The 20,532-nt window shown below is 38.5% G+C and overlaps 1 protein-coding gene across 3 annotated transcripts in view; it reads left to right on the forward strand.

The window, feature by feature from the left end:
- The first annotated feature begins 12,661 nt into the window (after nt 1-12,661).
- FER (FER tyrosine kinase) overlaps nt 12,662-20,532 on the forward strand; it is a 447,367-nt gene continuing 439,496 nt past the window's right edge. For all 3 annotated transcript variants that reach the window (XM_045500490.1, XM_045500514.1, XM_045500498.1), the window contains exon 1: nt 12,662-12,893. The gene's annotated coding sequence lies outside the window, so the exon portion shown is untranslated. The remainder of the gene's footprint in view (nt 12,894-20,532) is intronic.

The following is a 20,532-nucleotide window of genomic DNA, read 5'->3' on the forward strand; positions in this document are numbered from 1 at the left end:
TTCATTCTTTTGCATGTAGCTGTCCAGCTTTCCCAACACCATTTCCCTCATTGTATGTTTTTGCCTCCTTTGTCAAAGATTAATTGACCATATAGATGTGGGCTTATTCCTCAGCTGTCTATTCTGTTTCATTGGCTTGTCTTTTCATTCTTCTGCCAGTATCTTTTATAAAGCTAAATTATCTAATTTTGATCAAGTCTAATTTACCAATTTTTTCTTTTATGTATTGTGTTTTTGATGTTATATCTAAGAAGTCATTCTTAAGTAAAGGTCACAAAGATTTTTTCTGTTTTATTCTAAAAGTTTTATTGTTTTAAATTTTGTATTTAGGTCTAAATTTATTTTGAGTTAGTTTTTATATAGGGGTGAAATATGGGTCAAAGACAAGCCACAGAAGATATTTGCATGTTAATGTTCAATTGTTCCAGGACTATTTGTTGAAAAGATTATTCTTTCTTCACTGAATTGCCTGTGCACCTTGCCAATAATCAATTGGCCATATTTACATGAGTGTATTTCTGGACTGTTTATTTTGTTCAATTGATCTGTGTGTCTGTTTTCTCCAATACCCCACTGTCTTGATTACTGTAGCTTTGTAAGTCTTAAAATCAGGTCATAGGAATCTTTCAACTTTGTTCTTTCTGCTAAAAATAACAATCCAGCTTTAAAAATGGGCAAAAAGCTTCGGTCAGACACTTTACCAAAGAAGATTCATGGATTGGGGTGCCTCACTGGCTCAGTCAGTGGAGTGTGTGACTCTCAATCTCAAGGTCATGAGTTCAAGCCCCATGTTGGGCATGGAGCCTACGAAAGAAAGAAAGAAAGAAAGAAAGAAAGAAAGAAAGAAAGAAAGAAAGAAAGAAAAGATATGTGGATTGGTTTGGAAATAAACACATGAAAAGATGTTCAACATTATTAGTCATTAGGGAAATGTAAATTAAATATTGCTAGACATCTATCAGAATGATAAAACAAACCCATCATTCCAAGTAAGATGAAAATTTATGTTCACACAATAAAACCTGTATGTGAATGTTTATGGGTACCTTATTCATAATTGTCAAAAGCTGGAATAAAAATATCTCTCAGCTGGGAAATGGGTAAACAGTGAAATACTACACTGCAACAAAATGGTAGCTACTAATACACACAATAACGAGTGAATCTCAAGTGCATTATGTTAAGTGAATGAAGTCAGAATCAAAAGGATATATACTATGTGATTATATTTATGATGTTTTTGAAAAGGTAAAACTATAGAAATGAAGAATAGGTAAGGATTGTGTGGGGTAAGGGCTGACTACAAAGAGATAATGTAAGGAGATTGTATGTGTGTGTGTGTGTGTGTGTGTGTGTACATGTGTTCAGCACGCAGATTTGAAACTATTCCACATTTTGATAGTGGTGTTGGTTATATGGCTATGCATTAGTCAAAACTCATAGAACTGTACACCAAAAAGAGTGCATTTTACTGTAATGTAAATTAAAAATAAACTACATGTAGAGGTATAAAGTATTCCATTGTTGGAGGGGAAGTGGGAAGGGTAACAGTGAGGAGGAAGAAAAGTCTTATATAGTTAAATTGCTTGTAGATTTGTAAAGTGCCCTGAAGCCAAGTTCAGAAACTAAATTTGCCTCTAAGCCAAACCTTGAATGTGAGAACATCAAAACAAAAACAATGGTTAGGTGGCTCAATCTATTGGCAGTGTGCACCATAGAACCCCAAGGAAGCAGAGAAAGAAACCAGTTAAGAACTGACAAGGGCTCCCCTATGGTAAAAATCTTATATATTAATAGAAATTTATAAATTGAAAATTCACTCATTTACTCCATCTAAATTAATCTTTGTAAGAACCAGTGAAGTTAGAAGTATTATCTGTGATTAACAGACCCCAAAATGGAGGGTCAGAAAGGTTATGGATATGCTAAAGTTCATACTATATAACTGTGAAGCTAAGACCTGAATCCTGGCCTTTTGATTCTTTCCAGTTCTCTTTATTCTCTCACATCATTTTATTCCTTCCCTTCCTTGCAGTTATCACAATATGTAGATGGTCTGTTAATTTATTTTCCTTGCTTAGTGTCTGGATCTCCCTCTGAACTCCAGGGGAGGAGCCCCGACCCTATAGCTCCCTGTTATATCCTCAGAATCTCTCACAGTGCTTGGCACATAATTGGTGTTCAACAAATTCATTGAATCAATAACCATTGGAGTTAGAAAGCAAAAATAGAGCATAATTATGTCTAGTATTATCCTTTTAAACGTGTGTGCTAGTGCTTTCAACAATAGCCAAATTATGGAAAGAGCCTAAATGTCCATCAACTGATGAATGGATAAAGAAGATGTGGTTTATGTATATAGAATGGAATACTACGTGGCAATAAGAAAGAATGAAATCACGCCATTTGCAGCAACGTGGATGGAACTGGAAGGTATTATGCTAAGCGAAATGTCAGGCAGAGAAAGACAGATATATGTTTTCACTCATATGTGGATCTTAACATATGACAACATATGAGAAACTTAATGGAAGACCATGGGGGAAGGAAAGGGGGAAAAATAGTTACAAAAAGAGAGGGAGGGAGGCAAGCCATAAGAGACTCTTAAATACAGAGAACAAACTGAGGGTTGAGGGGGTGGGTGAGAGAGTGGGGGAGTGGGGGAGAGGGGAAAGGGGATGAGGGGTGGGGGAGAGGGGAAAATGGATGATGGGCATTGAGGAGGGCACCTGTTGGGATGAGCACTGGGTGTTGTATGTAAGTGATGAATCACAGGAATCTACTCTGGAAGCCAAAAGCACACTGTATACACTGTATGTTAGCCAACTTGACAATAAATTATATTTGAAAAACAAGAAAAGAAATCCTTCTATAAATAATAATTGACTGCATACTTTCAAAAAAAAATGGTGTATCCTATGTGCAGTGATGGGGACAGATGCTCCTTGTTCTGTTCTTTAACCCAGTAGTTCTCAAATCTGGCTGTACAATAGATGACAGATCTGTACCTATTGATCTTTTTAATTATTGCTTCATTATTTTAAAAATTTTTATCAAAGCAGTACAAGTGAAATGACACCCTAAGATTTATAACAGAAAGGATCCCCTAGCCCTGTTACTTTTCAGGTCTCATCACCAGCCCCATAGTTGGACTCTCCTCTCAACACTGTTGTTTATCCTCCCTGTCATGAAACATGCTTACTGCACCTTTTATTGATTTTTCAGTATTAGGAATTATCTGCTGACTTCCTACTATGGAAAAAGTAGGTTTAGCTCTCTCACATTACTTCCACTCAAGAGTTTCCCTCATCCTGTTCTTAAAATATTGGAATAACTACAATATTATAATATGGGACTAAATATTCAACATTTAGATTAGGATAATTATGTAATTTTTTTAAGGTTGAGCCGCATGTATAGTATGATTACAGTTTTGAAAAATGAAGTTTTCTATAAATTTTTTCCTGTAGGTAATAATTGCTTCATTTTCCATTTACTTTATTTCTTAGATGCTTGCCCTTAAGTCATCCCCAAATTGTGTTACAATACTAATACATCTCTCTGTGTAGTGAAATACATTGATCTCACTTTTTTTTTTTCTTCTTCCTCTTGGACACTTCAGTTCTGGAGAGTTTCGTTCTCTTGCCTCAGTCTGTACTGGCTGCTTTTTAGGCCTGTCATACAGTTGTAATGCTAGAAATTTTCCTCATCATCATCCTGGGTATTCCCTTTTTGTTTCTCTGGTGTTGATTCATGTCTTCATCTTTTTTAAATCCCCTTTTTTGGTGGAAAACATACCACCCTGAGAAAAGGTTTCATAGGAGTCAAGCTTTTTGTAGTCTTGCATGTCGGAGAACACCTTTATTTTATCTTAGACTCGATTGATTGGTTGAGTTTGTAGGGAATTCTGGATTGTAAATGCTCTCCCTTTGGAGTTTAAAGATATTTCTCTATTTTCTTCTGGTTTACAGTATCATTATTGAAAAGTCCAATTTCATTCTTTGTTATCATGCCTAAACTTTTGTCTGCAATCTGTTATTCTATGTGAAGCATTCAGGGAATTTTCTTTATCTCTGCTGTTCTGCCGGTTCAGGATTAAATGCCTGTCTGTGAGTTGTCTTTATTCATTTTGCAAGGGCTCCCTAGAAGGATTTCAGTCTGGAAAAACACTTCTTTCACTTCTGGCCTTTCTTTAATAATTCCACCCCTTCGCCCATCCACCTCTTTTTTGTATGTTTGTTTTTGCTTTTTTTTTTTTTTTTTTTTTTTTGGAACTCCTAGAGGTTGGATGTTCAATCTGGATTGGGTTCTGGATAGTTTCCCATAAACATTTTTGTGGTAGACATCTTTGCTGTACGCATTTTTGCCACAGACTTTTTCACTGCATAACTAATTGGCCTTGGGGCATTTTTGCCATAAAAGATAAAATAAAGAAAAATAAAATAGGGACACTTAAAAAGGTCATAAGAAAACATGAAAATATTAATAAAATTAAATATTAATGTCTTCACTTATTGTGAGGCATCAGTTTTCTAAATACTAAGATGCAATATTTTTAACTGAGCTTTGTATTACATTATGAAAGCCTTCTACACTATCGTTTGTTCTTGGCATATACTCATATGCTCCTTGATAGATGTTCTAACGTTCTATGAAAAATGTGGAAAAGGGGCTCCTGGGTGGCTCAGTCGGTTAAGCGTCCACTTTGGCTCAGGTCATGATCTCACAGATCGTGGGTTCGAGCCCCTCATTGAGCTCTGCTGACAGCTCAGGGGCTGAAGACTGTTTCAGATTCTGTCTCCCTCTTTCTCTGCCCCTACCCCGCTTGCCCTCTGTCTCTCTCTCTCGAAAATAAATAAAAAGCATTAAAAAATTAAAAAAAAAAAAATTTTTTTTTTCAACGTTTATTTATTTTTGGGACAGAGAGAGACAGAGCATGAACGAGGGAGGGGCAGAGAGAGAGGGAGACACAGAATCGGAAACAGGCTCCAGGCTCTGAGCCATCAGCCCAGAGCCTGACGCGGGGCTCGAACTCCCAGACCGCGAGATCGTGACCTGGCTGAAGTCGGACGCTTAACCGACTGCGCCACCCAGGCGCCCCCAAGCATTAAAAATTTTTTAAAAATGTGGAAGAAATGTAATGCTGTAATGCATTGATAACTGAGCTTTGTTACTATTGTAACTGATATGTTACCATTTTCTAGGATAGTATGTAATCTGGCTTTACACTTCACACTTGCAGCAAATTTTATCACCACATTTCCTATTAAGTAGATACATGTAGTTGTTATCATCCACTGTTTTAAGACCACCACGTCTACTGCACAGACTATTATGAGGGGGCTAGCTAAGATTTATATAATATGAAACATGGGAAATTTGTCACTAGAGAAACAAAGCCAAACTGGCAAGTAGCTTTGATACATTAATGCGGCAGAAGGCAGCTGATTAGTCAATGGAGAAATGAAACCAGACTGTCAGCCAGTTATTTTATCTTTTATGGCAAAATTACCTTACAGCTTATCAGTTATGAGAGAAAATGCTTGCGGCAGTGATGGCTATAGCAAGATGCCTATGGTGAAAATACTGGACACACCTAGATTGATCCTAAATTTTCTTTTCTTTTATGTTTTTCAACTGTTTGTCTTTTTGCTCTTCTTTTGAGACTTCTTCACTTCTTCACTTTGAGATAAACTTCATTTTATCATCTGCTTCTGAATTTAAAAATTTGTTATTTTTTAATTTCCAAAAGATCATTTTTCTTTGAAAATTTATTTTATTATTTTTCAAAAATTTGTTTAAATTTATTTAATTATTTGAGAGACAGAGAGAGAGAGAGAGCACTGGAGGGAGAGAGAGAAAGAGAGAATCCCAAGCAGGCTCCTCACTTCCAGCACACAGCCAGATGCAGGGCTTGAACTCATGAATCATGGGATCATGACCTGAGCCCAAACCAAGACTTGAATGGTTAACTGACTGAGTCACCCAGGCATTCCAAAAATTTCTTAAAAAAAAAAAAATCACCCTGTTTTCAGTCATGGATCTTTTCTTTGTTTAAGAATATCACCAATAGTTCTGATTTTTTTTTTTTTTTTTTTTTTTTTTTTTGCTTTCTGCTATGGTTGCATTCAACTCCCTCCCCTACCTCTGCAATTTTTTTTGTTTGCTTGTTTATTTGCATTGTTTTCTCATTTTCATGAATGTGGGTTTCCTCAAAAGTGTGGTGATCCCAAGATGTCTATTCATATTTAAGAATGAGGGAAGCTGCCTGCATGGCTGGAACTTGTGGATTGGCGGACCTCATTTTGATGTGATTTGGCAGGTGATCACACTGTTGGAAACTTTCCCCCAAAACCACTGCTCCCCCCAGTATCCATAAAAGTATTTTTCCTTAGGCAAGTAAGTTTCCTTAAAAAGAATCCTCTAAAATTCTCTCTGAGGGATACAAATCTGGAAAGTGCCATTGTAGGAGCTAAGTGGGAGAGGAACTTTGATTGTTCAGTATGCAGTCTTTCACTTACTCCCTTCATCCCAATGTGCAGCAAGACACCTTAATCCTATACTCAGCCAGCTATCTCCATGTTTTCAAGACCAGAGCTTCTCCAGTTCACCCCCACCAGGGAGTAAATCTTATTGTCTCTGGGTTGGGCTAGGGCAGTGTGTCACCTGGCTGGTGGTTTGGGAAGTGAAATGAAGGTTTACCTACTCTCGATATAGATTATCAACCAATTCTGTTGTTTTCAGCCTCTCTTCTCACTTAATGTCTTCAGAGATCTCTCATTCTTGGATTCCTGGTGATCTGGATCTGTATTCATGCTGGGCCAAGGAGTTTGGAGAATAAGCAGATATAAGTGCCTATATTCAGTCCACCATGTTGACCAGATTCACTGTTCTCATTCCAAACAGATTTTCTGAATTCCTCCCAGACCTTTCAAGCTGGAATCTTTGGGGGATAAATCTAGGAGTATGTATTTTTGAAAAGGTTCTCAGGTGATTCTGATGAAGCTAGTGCATGAACCCACATTTGGAAATCATTACTCCAGCACCCCCCCAACTGGCACACACTTGATAGTTATCTCTGAAGTTCTAATGAACTTAAATGAAAGTTCCTTTAAAAATAAGGGAATGAGAAAAAGGACAGGTAAATTCTGACATACAAAAAGGACGGGTCTTGAGTGATCCAGGGACATTTGGGAGAAGGCATGTGTTGATTGTGACTGTTGCTGGTAGTATTTCTCGATGGTGAGCAGGTCGGGGAAGCAGGAGAAGCAATATCAGAGTGCTAGGAGGACAGCCAGTCTTTTGGCTAGGAGGGCTGGTTGTGAGATGTGTTAATGGATTTGATATCTATTTGGAGGACAGAATAGAAATTTTCCTCCTCCAACTCTACTTCACCTTCTTTTCTCCCCTCCTTTCCCTATTTTATTTTCCTTAAACGCATTTGTAAAATAAAGGAAGCCACATAGCCATTTTGAAATTTGGAAAGCCAAAAAAAAAAAAAAAAAAAAAAAAAAAAAAACCCAAAACAAAAGAAAAACCAAAAAAAACCCCAAAAAACAAAGTCCAAAAGAAAATCTCAGATAAAAATCTCAGATAAATGTGACCGCTAGTGACAATATATATTCAAGAGAACAGTTTTCAGAATCAAAGAGATTTATATGTACTGAAAACAGACAGTGCAGCATGTAAGACAGTTATGATTTCCATATTGGATGGATCATGATCTCCTCTTGAAGAGTGGTTCATGGGGCATCTGGGTAGCTCAGTCAGTTAAGCGTTTGTCTCTTGAATTCGGCTCAGGTCATAATATCATGGTTTGTGAGATGAAGCACGGGGGTGGACTCTGCGCTGACAGCATGGAGCCTGCTTGGGATTCGCTCTCTCCTTTGCATGCTTCCTCTCTGCCCCTCCCCCACTCATATGCATGTGTGTGCACTTGCGCTTTTTCAAAATCAATAAATAAACATTTAAAAAAGTGGTTTGTGCTGGTGGTTAAGAATGAATTGTCGGTTAGAAAGAGCAGGGAGTCACAAAGCAAAGAAGCTGGCAAAAATGAAGAAAAGAAAAGAACCATCGATTAAGGAAAAGAGGGAGGTGTATGTATGGTGACTGTTGAACCAAGATGGCACACAGCCAAAGTTTCTCTTGAAGCCAATTATGAGAAACTGTTAAACAGGAAAATGGGAGCCATGAGGGGGGAGGGGGGAGGAGGGAGATGTGTGTTGGGGGTGCTGGGTGGGTAATGTTGGAGAGATAGGATAAGGAAGAACTTTTAAAATCATTTTTAATTGTCCGATGTTTGACATCGACATTATTGTATTCATTTGTCCAGGTAAGCAATGTTATTAGAACAGACCAAAATTGGTATTTGGTAAAGTAGAATATATACTGAAGACTTTTTTAAAAAGTTTTTTTAATGTTTATTTATTTTTGAGGGAGAGATAGAGACAGAGTGTGAGTGGGGTAGGAGCAGAGAGACACAGAATCTGAAGCAAGCTCCAGGGTTTGAGCTGTCAGCACAGAGCCCAACATGGGGCTTGAACTCATGAACCATGAGATCATGACCTGAGCCAAAGTCAGGCACTTAACTGACTAAGCCACCCAGGCACCCCTATGGTGAAGACTTTTTATAAATCTATAGCTAGGTAGTATTTGTAGCATTTTAAAAGTCACCAGGTAGTACCTGGTGTAGATCTAAATTTTAATAATAGATGAGTGTCTTAAACCCTAATGCTAACAACTTCAGCTGAGATACATATCCCTCTAGACCCTATGGGGGTGACTAGTATTTTATAAAGCCTATGGGTCATATAGACAGGAAATTAGTTTCCTTCATTCTTCCATACTTTTTCCTGCATTTACAAGATGTAAGAAAAGTTGCACAGCATTTTTGAAATCAGATGAAATCAAGTCTTTATTAAATTTGTGGCAATGCAAAGTGATAATTAAAACAGATGGAAAATTTAACTGGATTTTCTGTAATTGCTTTTTTCAGCTTCAAAAATGTAGCATAGGTTTTTGCTACAGTCATTTACTTCAAATACATTCACTCAAAACTGCATTTCTTTTTTAAAAATTTTTTTTTTCAATGTTTATTTATTTTTGGGACAGAGAGAGACAGAGCATGAATGGGGGAGGGGCAGAGAGAGGGAGACACAGAATCGGAAACAGGCTCCAGGCTCTGAGCCATCAGCCCAGAGCCTGACGCGGGGCTCGAACTCACGGACCGCGAGATCGTGACCTGGCTGAAGTCGGACGCTTAACCGACTGCGCCACCCAGGCGCCCCAAAACTGCATTTCTTAACACAATGCTGGGCATATGGCAAGCAGTTTTTTAAGTTTCTTGAGTGGATAGGTGAGAAACCAGAAAATTTTTGAAGAACTGGAAAGGTTCTTATGTTTTCAGAGATTTGAGTTTCTTATCATACACACATAAATACACACACACACACACACACACACACACACACACGTGAACCAAACAGTTCTAATTCACCATTAGACTCTTATTTGAAGCTACTTTTTGCAAATATGTAATACAAATTCACCAGACACATCTTTCCTGGTTTAGATTCCCTTTGTATAAAGGTAGAAAAATCCTCAGGTTCTTGGAAAAGATATGCTCTGGCAAAATAATGCCCAAAGTTGTATTTTGGCTCTATCTAACCATTTAATTCATAAACATTCATGGATTTCATTCATATTGACATGATATAACATTTAATATTAACAGGAAATTAATTTCTATTTTAAGAGGTTTATTCACATATGCTTAATTTATGCCATTAGCAATTGCTACAAAATACATACCAAACATTTAGCTTATTATAATTTCTGATTCTATTAAGATGTTTTTGTAGTTCAATAATTAGGTATCACTTAATCTGAGATAATTTTTGAGAACAAATTAAAGACTAAAATATGATGACTTACTTAGCTTCATAGTCTCAATATTTTGGGTATAAATATTTATGGGGAAATAGAACTTAAAACAAAATCTTCTCCCAACCCAGAAATCCTCTCCTGTAAGATAGTGAAGGAATAAAACACAGAATTAAATCACAATGTGATGTGCATTACAGGCAATTAGGAAAGAGATTTTAAGGACAGAAAGAAATCTCATCCCTCAGCCAAGCAGATATAACCCATTACATATGTTTTCAAGATAAACAGTAACCAGTTCTCCAGTAAGAGGCCTTGATGGTACCATTTCCACACACAATTCATCTTAATTTTATTTGGTAATTGGGGTGACCATCTGTGTTAGCTAATTAGCTTTATCCAAAGGAAAAACAAACTTCTATTTTTATGACAGAAGGTAGTTTTGCAAGTTGGAGTGATTTGCCCATTGAAGTTAGGCTCTTAATCTCCCATGGAAAGTGAGTGTTATCTCCTTTTGCTTTTTATGGCAGTATAACTGACATATAATATTCTATTAGTTATAGGTGTACAACATAATGATTTGGTATTTGTATATATTGCAAAATGATCACCATTACATGTCTAGTTCACAGCTGAAACCATACAAGAAGAGCTTGGTTTCTTTTATTTGTGATGAGGACTCTTAAGATTTACTATCTTAACAACTTTAAAATATGTAATATAGTATTATTAACTATAGTCACCATGACGTACATTATATCTCCAAGGCATATCCATTTAACAACTGCAAGTCTGTGTGCTTTTTGACCCCCTTCACCCATTTCAATCTCACCCATCCCAACCATCAATCTGTTCTTTGCATCTATGAGTTAGCTTTCTTTCTTTCTTTTTTCTTTTCTTTTTTTTTAAGATTCCACATAAAGTGAGATCATAGGGTATTTGTCTTAATCTGCCTGACATTTCACGTTGCACATGCCATTAAGGTCCATCCTCAAAGTTGTCAAGATTTCATTATTTTTTATGACTGAATAGTATTTCACACACACACACACACACACACACACACACAACTTTCTTTATCCATTTCTGGATGCTATGTCTGTCTCTTGATGTTCACATTTCAAAGCATTATCTCCTAAGTATTTAAAGACATTCCTGGTAGGTAAAGCCAACAAAACTAGCTGAGAGAGACCTAACTAGTTTTAGAAAGGATGTAGATACACTTCAAAGAAGTAAGAATGTTCTCAACAATTACAAGGTTTCTTTTTTCTTTTTAATTTTTTTAAAATGTTTATTTATTTTTGAGACAGAGAGAGACAGAGCATGAACAGGGGAGGGCCAGAGAGAGAGGAAGACACAGAATCTGAAGCAGGCTTCAGGCTCTGAGCTGCCAGCACAGAGCCTGACGTGGGGCTCGAGCCCAGGAACCTTGAGATGACCTGAGCCGAAGTCGGACGCTTAACCGACTGAGCCACCCAGGCGCCCCAATTACAAGGTTTCTAGGGCAAATGTTCTGGGAAAGGGAAATCTCTTCCCACATCTTTAAGAGGAAGAATTAAGCCTCTTATTTAAATTTTTTATTTGTCTTTACAGCATGTTTTGCTTTCTTTGAACCAGCAGACAAGAAAAGTCCAATGTTAAGATTTGTTTCGCTATGTGTAGGGCTGTTCACTATAATTAAACAAATAACCCTGTTGAAAAAATATTCACCATTCTTTTTTGCCTCCCACGTAATTCAAAAGTTTTAGAGGGGGAAGGTGGAGATGGGGTTGACGTTAATATGCTCCAGGCAAAGAATGTGGTTCAACCAATGTACAGGATACAATGCCTTAAAAAGTCGGCTACAGGAACACACCCTCAAATAGTGACTAATAACACCTATCATACTGTTACAGATCACCTAGTGATCTTTGTTTAGCTCACATTAGTCATTTTCCACTAAATTCTTTTGGTGAAGAACGCTTCTGAAACAACCGTTGCTGGAAGAGCAAACCAATTTGGGTCTTTGAACATTCCAGACTCTGGAAGAGATAAGGTCTTATTATTATAGGGGACCACTGCAGGTCCTGCTGTACACTTAACAGTATCCATCACAATTCCAGCACTGAGTGCCTCTTTTTTTTTTTTTTAAAGACAGTCTCAGGCACTGGGAATTAATGAGAAAGATTTCAGTTCCCGCTTTAGCTGAAATCCATTCCCAAAGTATCAATATTACAACTGATGCAACTAAAATGTACAGGAAAAGGTGACTGATTCTGAGAGCGAGAGGTGCACATCGAGGGGTACGAGATCCGCGGCCCCAAAGCAGCTTCTGTTCCTGGAGATTTCAACTCCCGGGATCGCCCAGCACCCCGCGGGCACACTTAACATTTTAATCACGCCTCCGCCCCCACCCTCCGAATTCCTTTCCGGCTAACGACCCGCCGGGTAGTCCCTTCCAGGCGGCCTCAGCTTATCACCCCCGGCCCGGCCACTTCCCGGTCGCGGCCAGGCGAGCCTCCCAAAGTTTCCTGTGACGCCGCCGTCCGCCTCCGGCCCCATCCCGCCCTCACTCCCACCCCCGCAGCACTCGACTCCGGGTAGAGAGGAGCGGATCACAGGAACGAGGAGGGGAACGCGAACAGGAGGACCTCGGGACCCCACCCGAGCCGGGGACCAGGCCCAGAGGGCAGCAGCCAAAGCTCCACGCTTCCCTTTGCCGCGCCCGCAGCCCCGGGTCCACGCGCGCCCACCCGGCCTGGACCCTGAAACCCACCCCTCGGGGTCCAGGGCCAATCGGCCGCGCCCCGCCTCCTGGGAGGTGGGGGAGGAGGGGGTTGGGGGCCGGGCGGCAGCGCCCGCCTTCGGCTCGTGCCCATTGGCTGGGGCCTCGAGGGTGCCCGAAGACCGGAGTGCAGTTTGATTGGCCGCAGAGGCTCGTGACAGCGGCGCCCATTGGCTGTGGTGGTCCCCGTGACGCGGGGTGGCGACTGGCTCCCGGGTCTGAGGGGCTCCTGCTTGTCAGGTTCTAGGTAGGTGAGTTTCGCGCCGCCGGCGGCTGGCGCTGTTGCCCGGGGCAACGCCGAGGGACGGGGGACTAGGAGGAGAGGCCTGCGGAGATAGGGGGCAACACCCCCTGCCCGCAGGGGGGCGCCTGGGACTCAGCCCTGGCCGGCGGCGGCTGCGCCGAAGGCTCTTCCTCCGCCCTCGGCCACCCCCACTCCCGCCCCAGGCTGCAGGGTCTCCCGCCCGTCCTCCACCCGCAGCAGAGCATTCCTGGTTGGGGCTCGGGCCGCGCTGCACCCCCCGGGCCGGCGAGGCCGGCCCCTCCCACCAACCCCGGACTGGAGGCTGAGGGGGCGGGTGCCGGCGCGAAAGGGCTGAGGCGGGCTCAGCGGCCCCGCCCCATCGCCGGGGTCGGTGGGCTGCGGGGTGTGGGGCGGTGTTTGCGGGGCTGTGGGCACCACCCATCATGCCCGCACCCCCTTCTCTCCGAGCGCTCCTTTTCTGGCGCGGCCCTCCGGCTGGGGCGACCACCCGCAACCCCTAGGTGTTCCCTCAGTCCCATCCTACCTCTGGGGCCCTGCAGTCCCCCTTGACCCGCGGAGCCCGTCCGCAGCCCGTCTTCTGTGCCTCAGCTTCCCAACCTCCCGCTTTTATCTCCCACCTTCGATCACTGCTCCTGTCTTGGCCAGAGGTGACCCCCTAGACATAGTCAAGAGTTAAATTGTTAAGTGTGAAGCTAATGCAGCCGGGGCAATTTCTGCTCTGTACTCTCTTTGCCATTTAGGGTTGAGGAGGTGTTTGGAGGCACCTCTCGGTCAGCCTCAGAGTCTTTAGTATCAACTTTCTGAAACGCTAACTGGGTTGGTGTTGGTAGAGCCGGGCCGGTACGTCGTGCACAAATTGATTTAATTGTGAAATTGTCGTTTTTTACTTTGTACATTTGTGATCTTGATATTTAGTGCTGTGCAGTCCCAAGTCCAGTAATTTATTAAGGCTGGCAGCCTTTCATTTTCGTTTGCCTTATGGTGAAGAAAAAAAAGTCTTAATCTTTTTAATTTGTAAAAAGCTGCATATATTCATAATGGTCTTACTGTTACTTTGGAATAAACCGCTCTAAAGGTGCAGTAGTACCATTTTCCTTTCTCCAGGCATTTTAAGATAAAACAGTTTCTCCAGTGGAGTAGTCACCGTGTATAAAAGTGTTGAGGAAAAATTAATAAGAAAAAAAACCCCAAAACTATTTTAGTGATTAAAGACTAGAAAACACTTTTTAACTTATGGAATGGGAATAGGATTTAAAAAAAACTTGCAAAATGTAATTACTTCGCGAGTTTAGTGTAGTCTTGGTATACCTTTATGGTCTTGAGAAAGAAATATTCAAGAAGAACCACACGTTTGTCAGAATGCAAAGGAAAGCTGAATGTAATCTTTTGGGATCCAGGAATCATTTTTGCTACTACTCTTGAACCAAGGGAACTATATATACTTCCAAAGGTGTTGTGAATGTATTCAGAGTATATGAACGTACTTGGAAACCTTTTCCCTCTTTTCTTCCCAGATAGACCTTTGGTCAAGATCTGTTTCCCTTCTGCACTGATGGTCAGCAGCATTTAATATATACCATATAAAATTATTTAGGGTCCAGTTAATGCAGCTTCTGCACTACTTGAAAGGTTGATGTCAGTAGTTTGGAAGTAAGAATTCACACTTTTGGTAGAGAAATCACTTTCATTTCATCTTCAAATTTTACAGGCTTATAACTCTGGTCTGTGAACATTTCAAGCTCATTTTCTCCTTTATTTTACTACGAAAAATTTCAAACAATGAAGTAATTAGCCGACCACCTACACAGCAATAACTTTTCCAAGGTAGCTGTTAACATGGTAAATACTAAGGAAAATAACTGAAATGATCAAGTTTGAAAACCAGCATAAATATATATCATACCAAAATATTGTAAGGAACTCAGTTTCTTTTTGCAGATGGAAATAGTGTTTATAAAAACAATAGTAAGTTAATTTACATGACATTTACAAAGCAATCTTGTGAGTGACTAGGAAGTCATCATGTTTGTAAATCAAGGCCCAGATGAGTAAGCTGCATTTTGGTAATAAAAAAAGAAATCAAATGAACTTGTACAAATATAAGTTTGTTTTAAAATTGGACTCCTATATTAATAGTTTTGTACTTGATTTTTAAATGACCATCTTTTGAAGCCAGGTCCAAAGGACCATCACTTATTCAGTGTTTCAGTAACACGCTTAGTAAATTGGATCAATCTTATGTATGTTGTTTTGGAATAAGTATATTTTTGCAATGGAAAAAGAAAGCCTACAAATGGGAACTTTTTAAAGAACTGTTTCATGGAAAATGAAGTAATTGTCTAGAAACATTTAAGTCAGTATTTTGATAGGATGCAAAAGTGTCTTGGGTGGTGTTTCATGGTGCTGCTAGCAGAATATTTGAACACAGACCTTCAGTTTATAATAAAATAATAATAAATGGGTATAAGTTCACATATGTGTATGTTATATTTGGAATTTTTCCATATTTAGGAAATCCCTGCATTCTTCTTTGAGTATTTGAATCCTGCTTTTCAGTTTTAGTATACCCTAAATGTGTTTTTCTTACTTAACCTCATTTATATAACTAATTTCTTAAATATTGAGATTAAGAGCTATGTCTCAGAATTTATAGATCTCAGATTGCCTTGTTATTATTTCTCCATATTTCATTTGGCATGCTTATGTATGGTTAATTTACCACACACTGAGAGATTAAAGAGAACAGGCAGGTCATAGTTTTGGAACTTGAAAAAAATAAGATGTTTACCTATGTTTAAAAAAAAATTTTTTTTAAACATTTATTCATTTTTGAGAGTGAGAGAGACAGCATGAGCGGGGGGTGGGGTGCAGAGAGAGAGGGAGACACAGAATTGGAAGCAGGCTCCAGGCTCCGAGCTATCTGCACAGAATCCGACGCGCGGCTCGAACTCATGGAGTGCTAGATCATGACCTGAGTCGAAGTTGGACGCTCAACCAACTGAGCCACCCAGGCACCGCAAGATGTTTACATATGTTTTAATTGAAGTTCCAGTTTTTTTTCTCTGCCTCCTTCCCTCTTTTCTTCTTTCGTTCCTATTTTTATTTTTATTATAAAAGTTAAATGCTTTAAAATCAATTAAAAAGACTGTAGAAAAGAAACGTCACCAATAATTCCATGGTGGTTGATACTTTGGAAAATAAATGAAACTTCTGTTTCTTCTATATAGCCCTACCAATCATTGCAGTTCGATGGTCTCTATTGCAGTACATCTGTACCTGTACCTAATCTTACAGTTCTTGAACTTGAGACTTGTTTACCCTAAATTAGAAGAGTCCTCTAAGGTCTGGAAGAAAAATGGAAAAGAATAAATAGAGGACAGATTAGAGCAACAACAACAACAACAAAAACAATAGAAGCAATTTCTCACTTTTTCTTATAAGTATAAATGTAATCTTAGTTACTCATGTGAAACTTCAGTATGGCTGACAAAATATGGGACCTCCCAAGTTTTTTCTTTGGAATTCAAAATATCTAGGTAAGAAGTTTACTTAGTGAGTTTCTACAAAAAGTTTCCAGTTTCTCCATTTTGGAGGATATTACATATTTAACTCTATGAAATATCATGGATGACATTATTTCTTAACTATTCATATATACTTATCAAGCTATGAAGTATATAGATTTAGTTTATATATCATCACTTACTAAAAACTTGATATTGTCTCCTCCTTTTGAAGGTTCTAATTAAAATGCTAAAATTCTTAATGTAGGTTTTTTTTTTTTGCCAGGGTGTAGTGAAAGAAGATTCATTTCTTTTGGAGGCAGATAATCTGGATTTCAGTCACAAATCAGAATTTTCTTCTGTGGAATCTTGGGCAAGTTATGTAATCTCTTTAAATCATAGTTTCCTCATCTGTAGAATGAGGATAAGATTGCCTCACAAGGTTGTTATGAAGAAGAATAAGACAATCTAGGTAAAATTCCTGAATTTAGGAAGTCCTCAACTTTCATATTCAGTTCCTTACATGGTAGCTTTAATTTTATCTCTCGTAGTATTACTGTGTTTATTCAACCATCCTAAAAGTCCCCAAATTTAGACCTTGGATATTCAGTAATGTAAATTAAGTTTATATAAATTGAAAGACATTTATATTTGTACAAACGAAATAATTATCAATATCTCATATTAGCTGTTCTTTGTTCTTCAAATTACTGTGTTTCAGTAGGGGTAGTTGGAAATTCACTTTAAATGCTTTTTACCTCAAAATATGTCTAGTTTGTCTGAATTCCTGAATTATTTTTCTTTCACCTTGGATTATCATCTGTTGGTAGATGGTTTCCCCAAATTCCTTTCATTTTAACCACAAATATTTGCTTAAAAGTGGTACAGAAAAGCTAAGTGTTACTTTCTTAAATCTCTAACTAGTGTTCTTCCCTTCCTTAAACCGCATTTACTTAATATGTTTAAAACTTAAACTTTATTCTCAGGGTGCCTGGGCGGATCAGTCAGTTAAGTGTCCAACTTTGGCTTAGGTCGTGACCTCACAGGTGGTGAGTTTGAGCTCCTCTTTGGGCTTTGTGCTCACAGCTTGGAGCCTGGAGCCTGCTTTGGATTATGTGTCTCCCTCTCTCTGTTCCCTTTCCCTGCTCATGCTCTGTCTCTCTCTGTCTCCCAAAAATAAATAAACGTTTAAAAAATAAAATGGAAAAAAACTCCTTATTTTCAGATGTAATATTATGTAAAACTCTTACATGAATGTTTTCCTTCTACTACTGATGTATATGATTATTTTTTAGGGAAGCATTATTTTATAAATATCTACATTTAAAAATGTGTACTCTGTAAGTGTAGGATTCTAATTCCTTAAAGCACACACTTAACACTTAAATGTGAAGGGTGTCATGAAGCAAGCAGTGAGCTGAATAGAGTTAGGAGTTGGACCACATAGTTTTTATGTGTTACCCAGAAATAGAACAAAATTTTGTAATCTAAGTGATCCTCATTTTTTCCCCATCCTAGTATAAGATATTTACATGTGTGACATATTCTAATGTGCAGTTTCTTAGTCTGCTCTCTTTAATTCCATCTCACCCTCTGTGACTCAAGAAAGCATATTGGGGGCGTCTGGGTAGGTCAGTTTGTTGAGTGTCCCACTCTTAATCTCGGCTCAGGTCATGATCTCATGAACCATGAGATTGAGCCCCACATTGGGCTCTGTGCTGACAGTTTGGAACCTGCTTGGGATTCTCTCTCTCTCTCTCTCTCTCTCTCTGCCCTGCCCCCTTGCTTGGTCTCGTTCTCTCTCTCTCTCAAAATAAATAAACTTAAAAGAAAAAAGAAAGCATATTAGAATGCAAGTAATTGAGAGTGACATAATTGTGGGGATAAACTTGAATCTACTCTGATTTACCAAGGAAAGGGAGTCATTTAAAAATGTCTATAACTGCTAGTAGTAACAAATCCTGAGACACACCTTATAGTACTACAACTGAGACCCAAGTTACTTCCACATTTTCCGGAAATGAGTGCCTCTTCATTTGTCAGTCTTGTCACACTACAGAAGAAAAGATTACTGTATTAATTTTATGTAACTGATAATGAAGAATATTACATTTAAAAGAATAACTGATAATGAACATTTAAAAATATGTGAACAATGGGGCACCTGGGTGGCTCAGTTGGTTGAGTGTCTGACTTCGGCTCAGGTCATGATCTCATGGTTTGTGGGTTTGAGCCCTGCTTCAGGCTCTGTGCTGACAGCTCAGAGCCTGGAGCCTATTTCAGACTCTGTCTCCCTCTCTCTCTGCCCTGACCCTGCTTGTGCTCTTTCTGTCTCTAAAATAAATAAACATTACAAAAGAATTAAAAATATGTGAGCGTCAACACCATGGTCTTTATTGTAAATAAAATAATACTAATTATTATAGAAAAATTGAAATTAGTTTTCCAGTCTAAATTATTTCACTTGCTAAAAAAGTATTTCTGTAGTGGGACAAATGGTTTTAGGAGAATGGGAACCCTTCAATGCTAGAATATTTATATTCTAGATGTTTAGTATATAAAAATGCTCTTTACATTGGCTCAGTCGGAAAAGTATCTTTAAAATTACATTGCTGTGAATGAGATTGCTTTTAAATAGCTCATCTTGTATGGATGTAGTATATATAACATACAGTTAGAAGTGAAGACTTAGAAAACCTATGTTCATTAGACCCTTGACATTAGCAAGTGTTATTTCTCCAAAGCCTTGTGGATCTAGGATATAACTACCCACATAAAATATATTTCAACTTAATTGAAAATTTTAAGTGATCCCTTCAGACCCTTAACAATTCCACTGTTCAACAGTTTTTTGTTTCTAAAATGAAGTCTGGATGATGTTGCATTATATCATTAGTGTATTTTACAGCAAAGATTCTTATTCTTGGTTTTTATGACCTGGGGTTTGCAGAACAAAAGAGTATTTCTGATTAGATCACAAAGTCTGCCACATTGTCACAAGGATGAAAAGTTAGTTCTTGGTCACTGCGATGCCTAATTCTTGCTGCTCTTTCTTGAATATGTTTTGTCCTTGGAGTTGAACACTTCTGTAGTTTGTGTCCTTTCTGCTCTTTGAATGTCCAGCTCTGGAGGATTTCCCGAGCTTCCCTTGTTAGTTGGTTGGGGCTTTTCTGTTACATTCATATTCTACAAAGGAAAATACATTTGAATCTTTTACTGATATTCAATTTGGGTAATAACTGGGACAGTAGCTGCCCTAGAAGCCATACCACCTCTTACTTCACGAAAATGTTTATACAGTGTCCTCATTTCCTCTTGAATTATATTTCCTTCAACATCACATACTCTGTATATACTTTCTTATACAGATTAACCGTCATTTCAATTTTCACTGAGGTTTTAAAAATTTGCTTTGCTTAGAGCAAAGGAAACATTTTTAGGCATCACTTTTTTTTTTTTTTTTGTATAGAATCTGATTTATGGTAGATTTTCTAATGATGCAGATTCAGTCACTCATATTTCAAATTCATTCAGAATTTATGAATTTATGTATTCTGGTTAAGTACTATCACTTTGTCAGGCCTCTTAGCTTTCTATGTAATGCATAGAATAAATTGGCAATAGTAAAGTAATTAAAGGGATCTAAACAATGTAGTTGTCTCAGATAATTATTAGTGACAACTTGTTAGATTACTATTCCAATTATTTATAAACAGTTATGTTGGACAAAGTGTAGAATCTTTATCTAGATTTATATATATTAGAACATTTTTACAAAGCAGGAATGATTTGTTTCTCTTACTGTTATGTAACATATATTGTTATGTAACACAATATGACATATTGTGTTATAATTATTTATTCGTGTATATTACTTTTTTCTTCCCCTCCTGAACATTTTTTTAAAAAAAAATTATATCCTAATTAGTTAACATATAGTGTAATAATGATTTCAGGAATAGAATTTAGTGATTCATCACTTACTTATAATACCCAGTGCTCATCCCAACAAGTGCCCTCAGTGCCCATCATACATTTAGCCCATTCCCCATCCAACACCTGCCAGCAACTCTCAGTGTGTTCTCTGTCTTTAAGAGTTTCATTGTTTATCTTATTTT

Source organism: Leopardus geoffroyi, chromosome A1 (assembly GCF_018350155.1).
Source record: "Leopardus geoffroyi isolate Oge1 chromosome A1, O.geoffroyi_Oge1_pat1.0, whole genome shotgun sequence".
Classification (NCBI taxonomy): Eukaryota; Metazoa; Chordata; class Mammalia; order Carnivora; family Felidae; genus Leopardus; species Leopardus geoffroyi.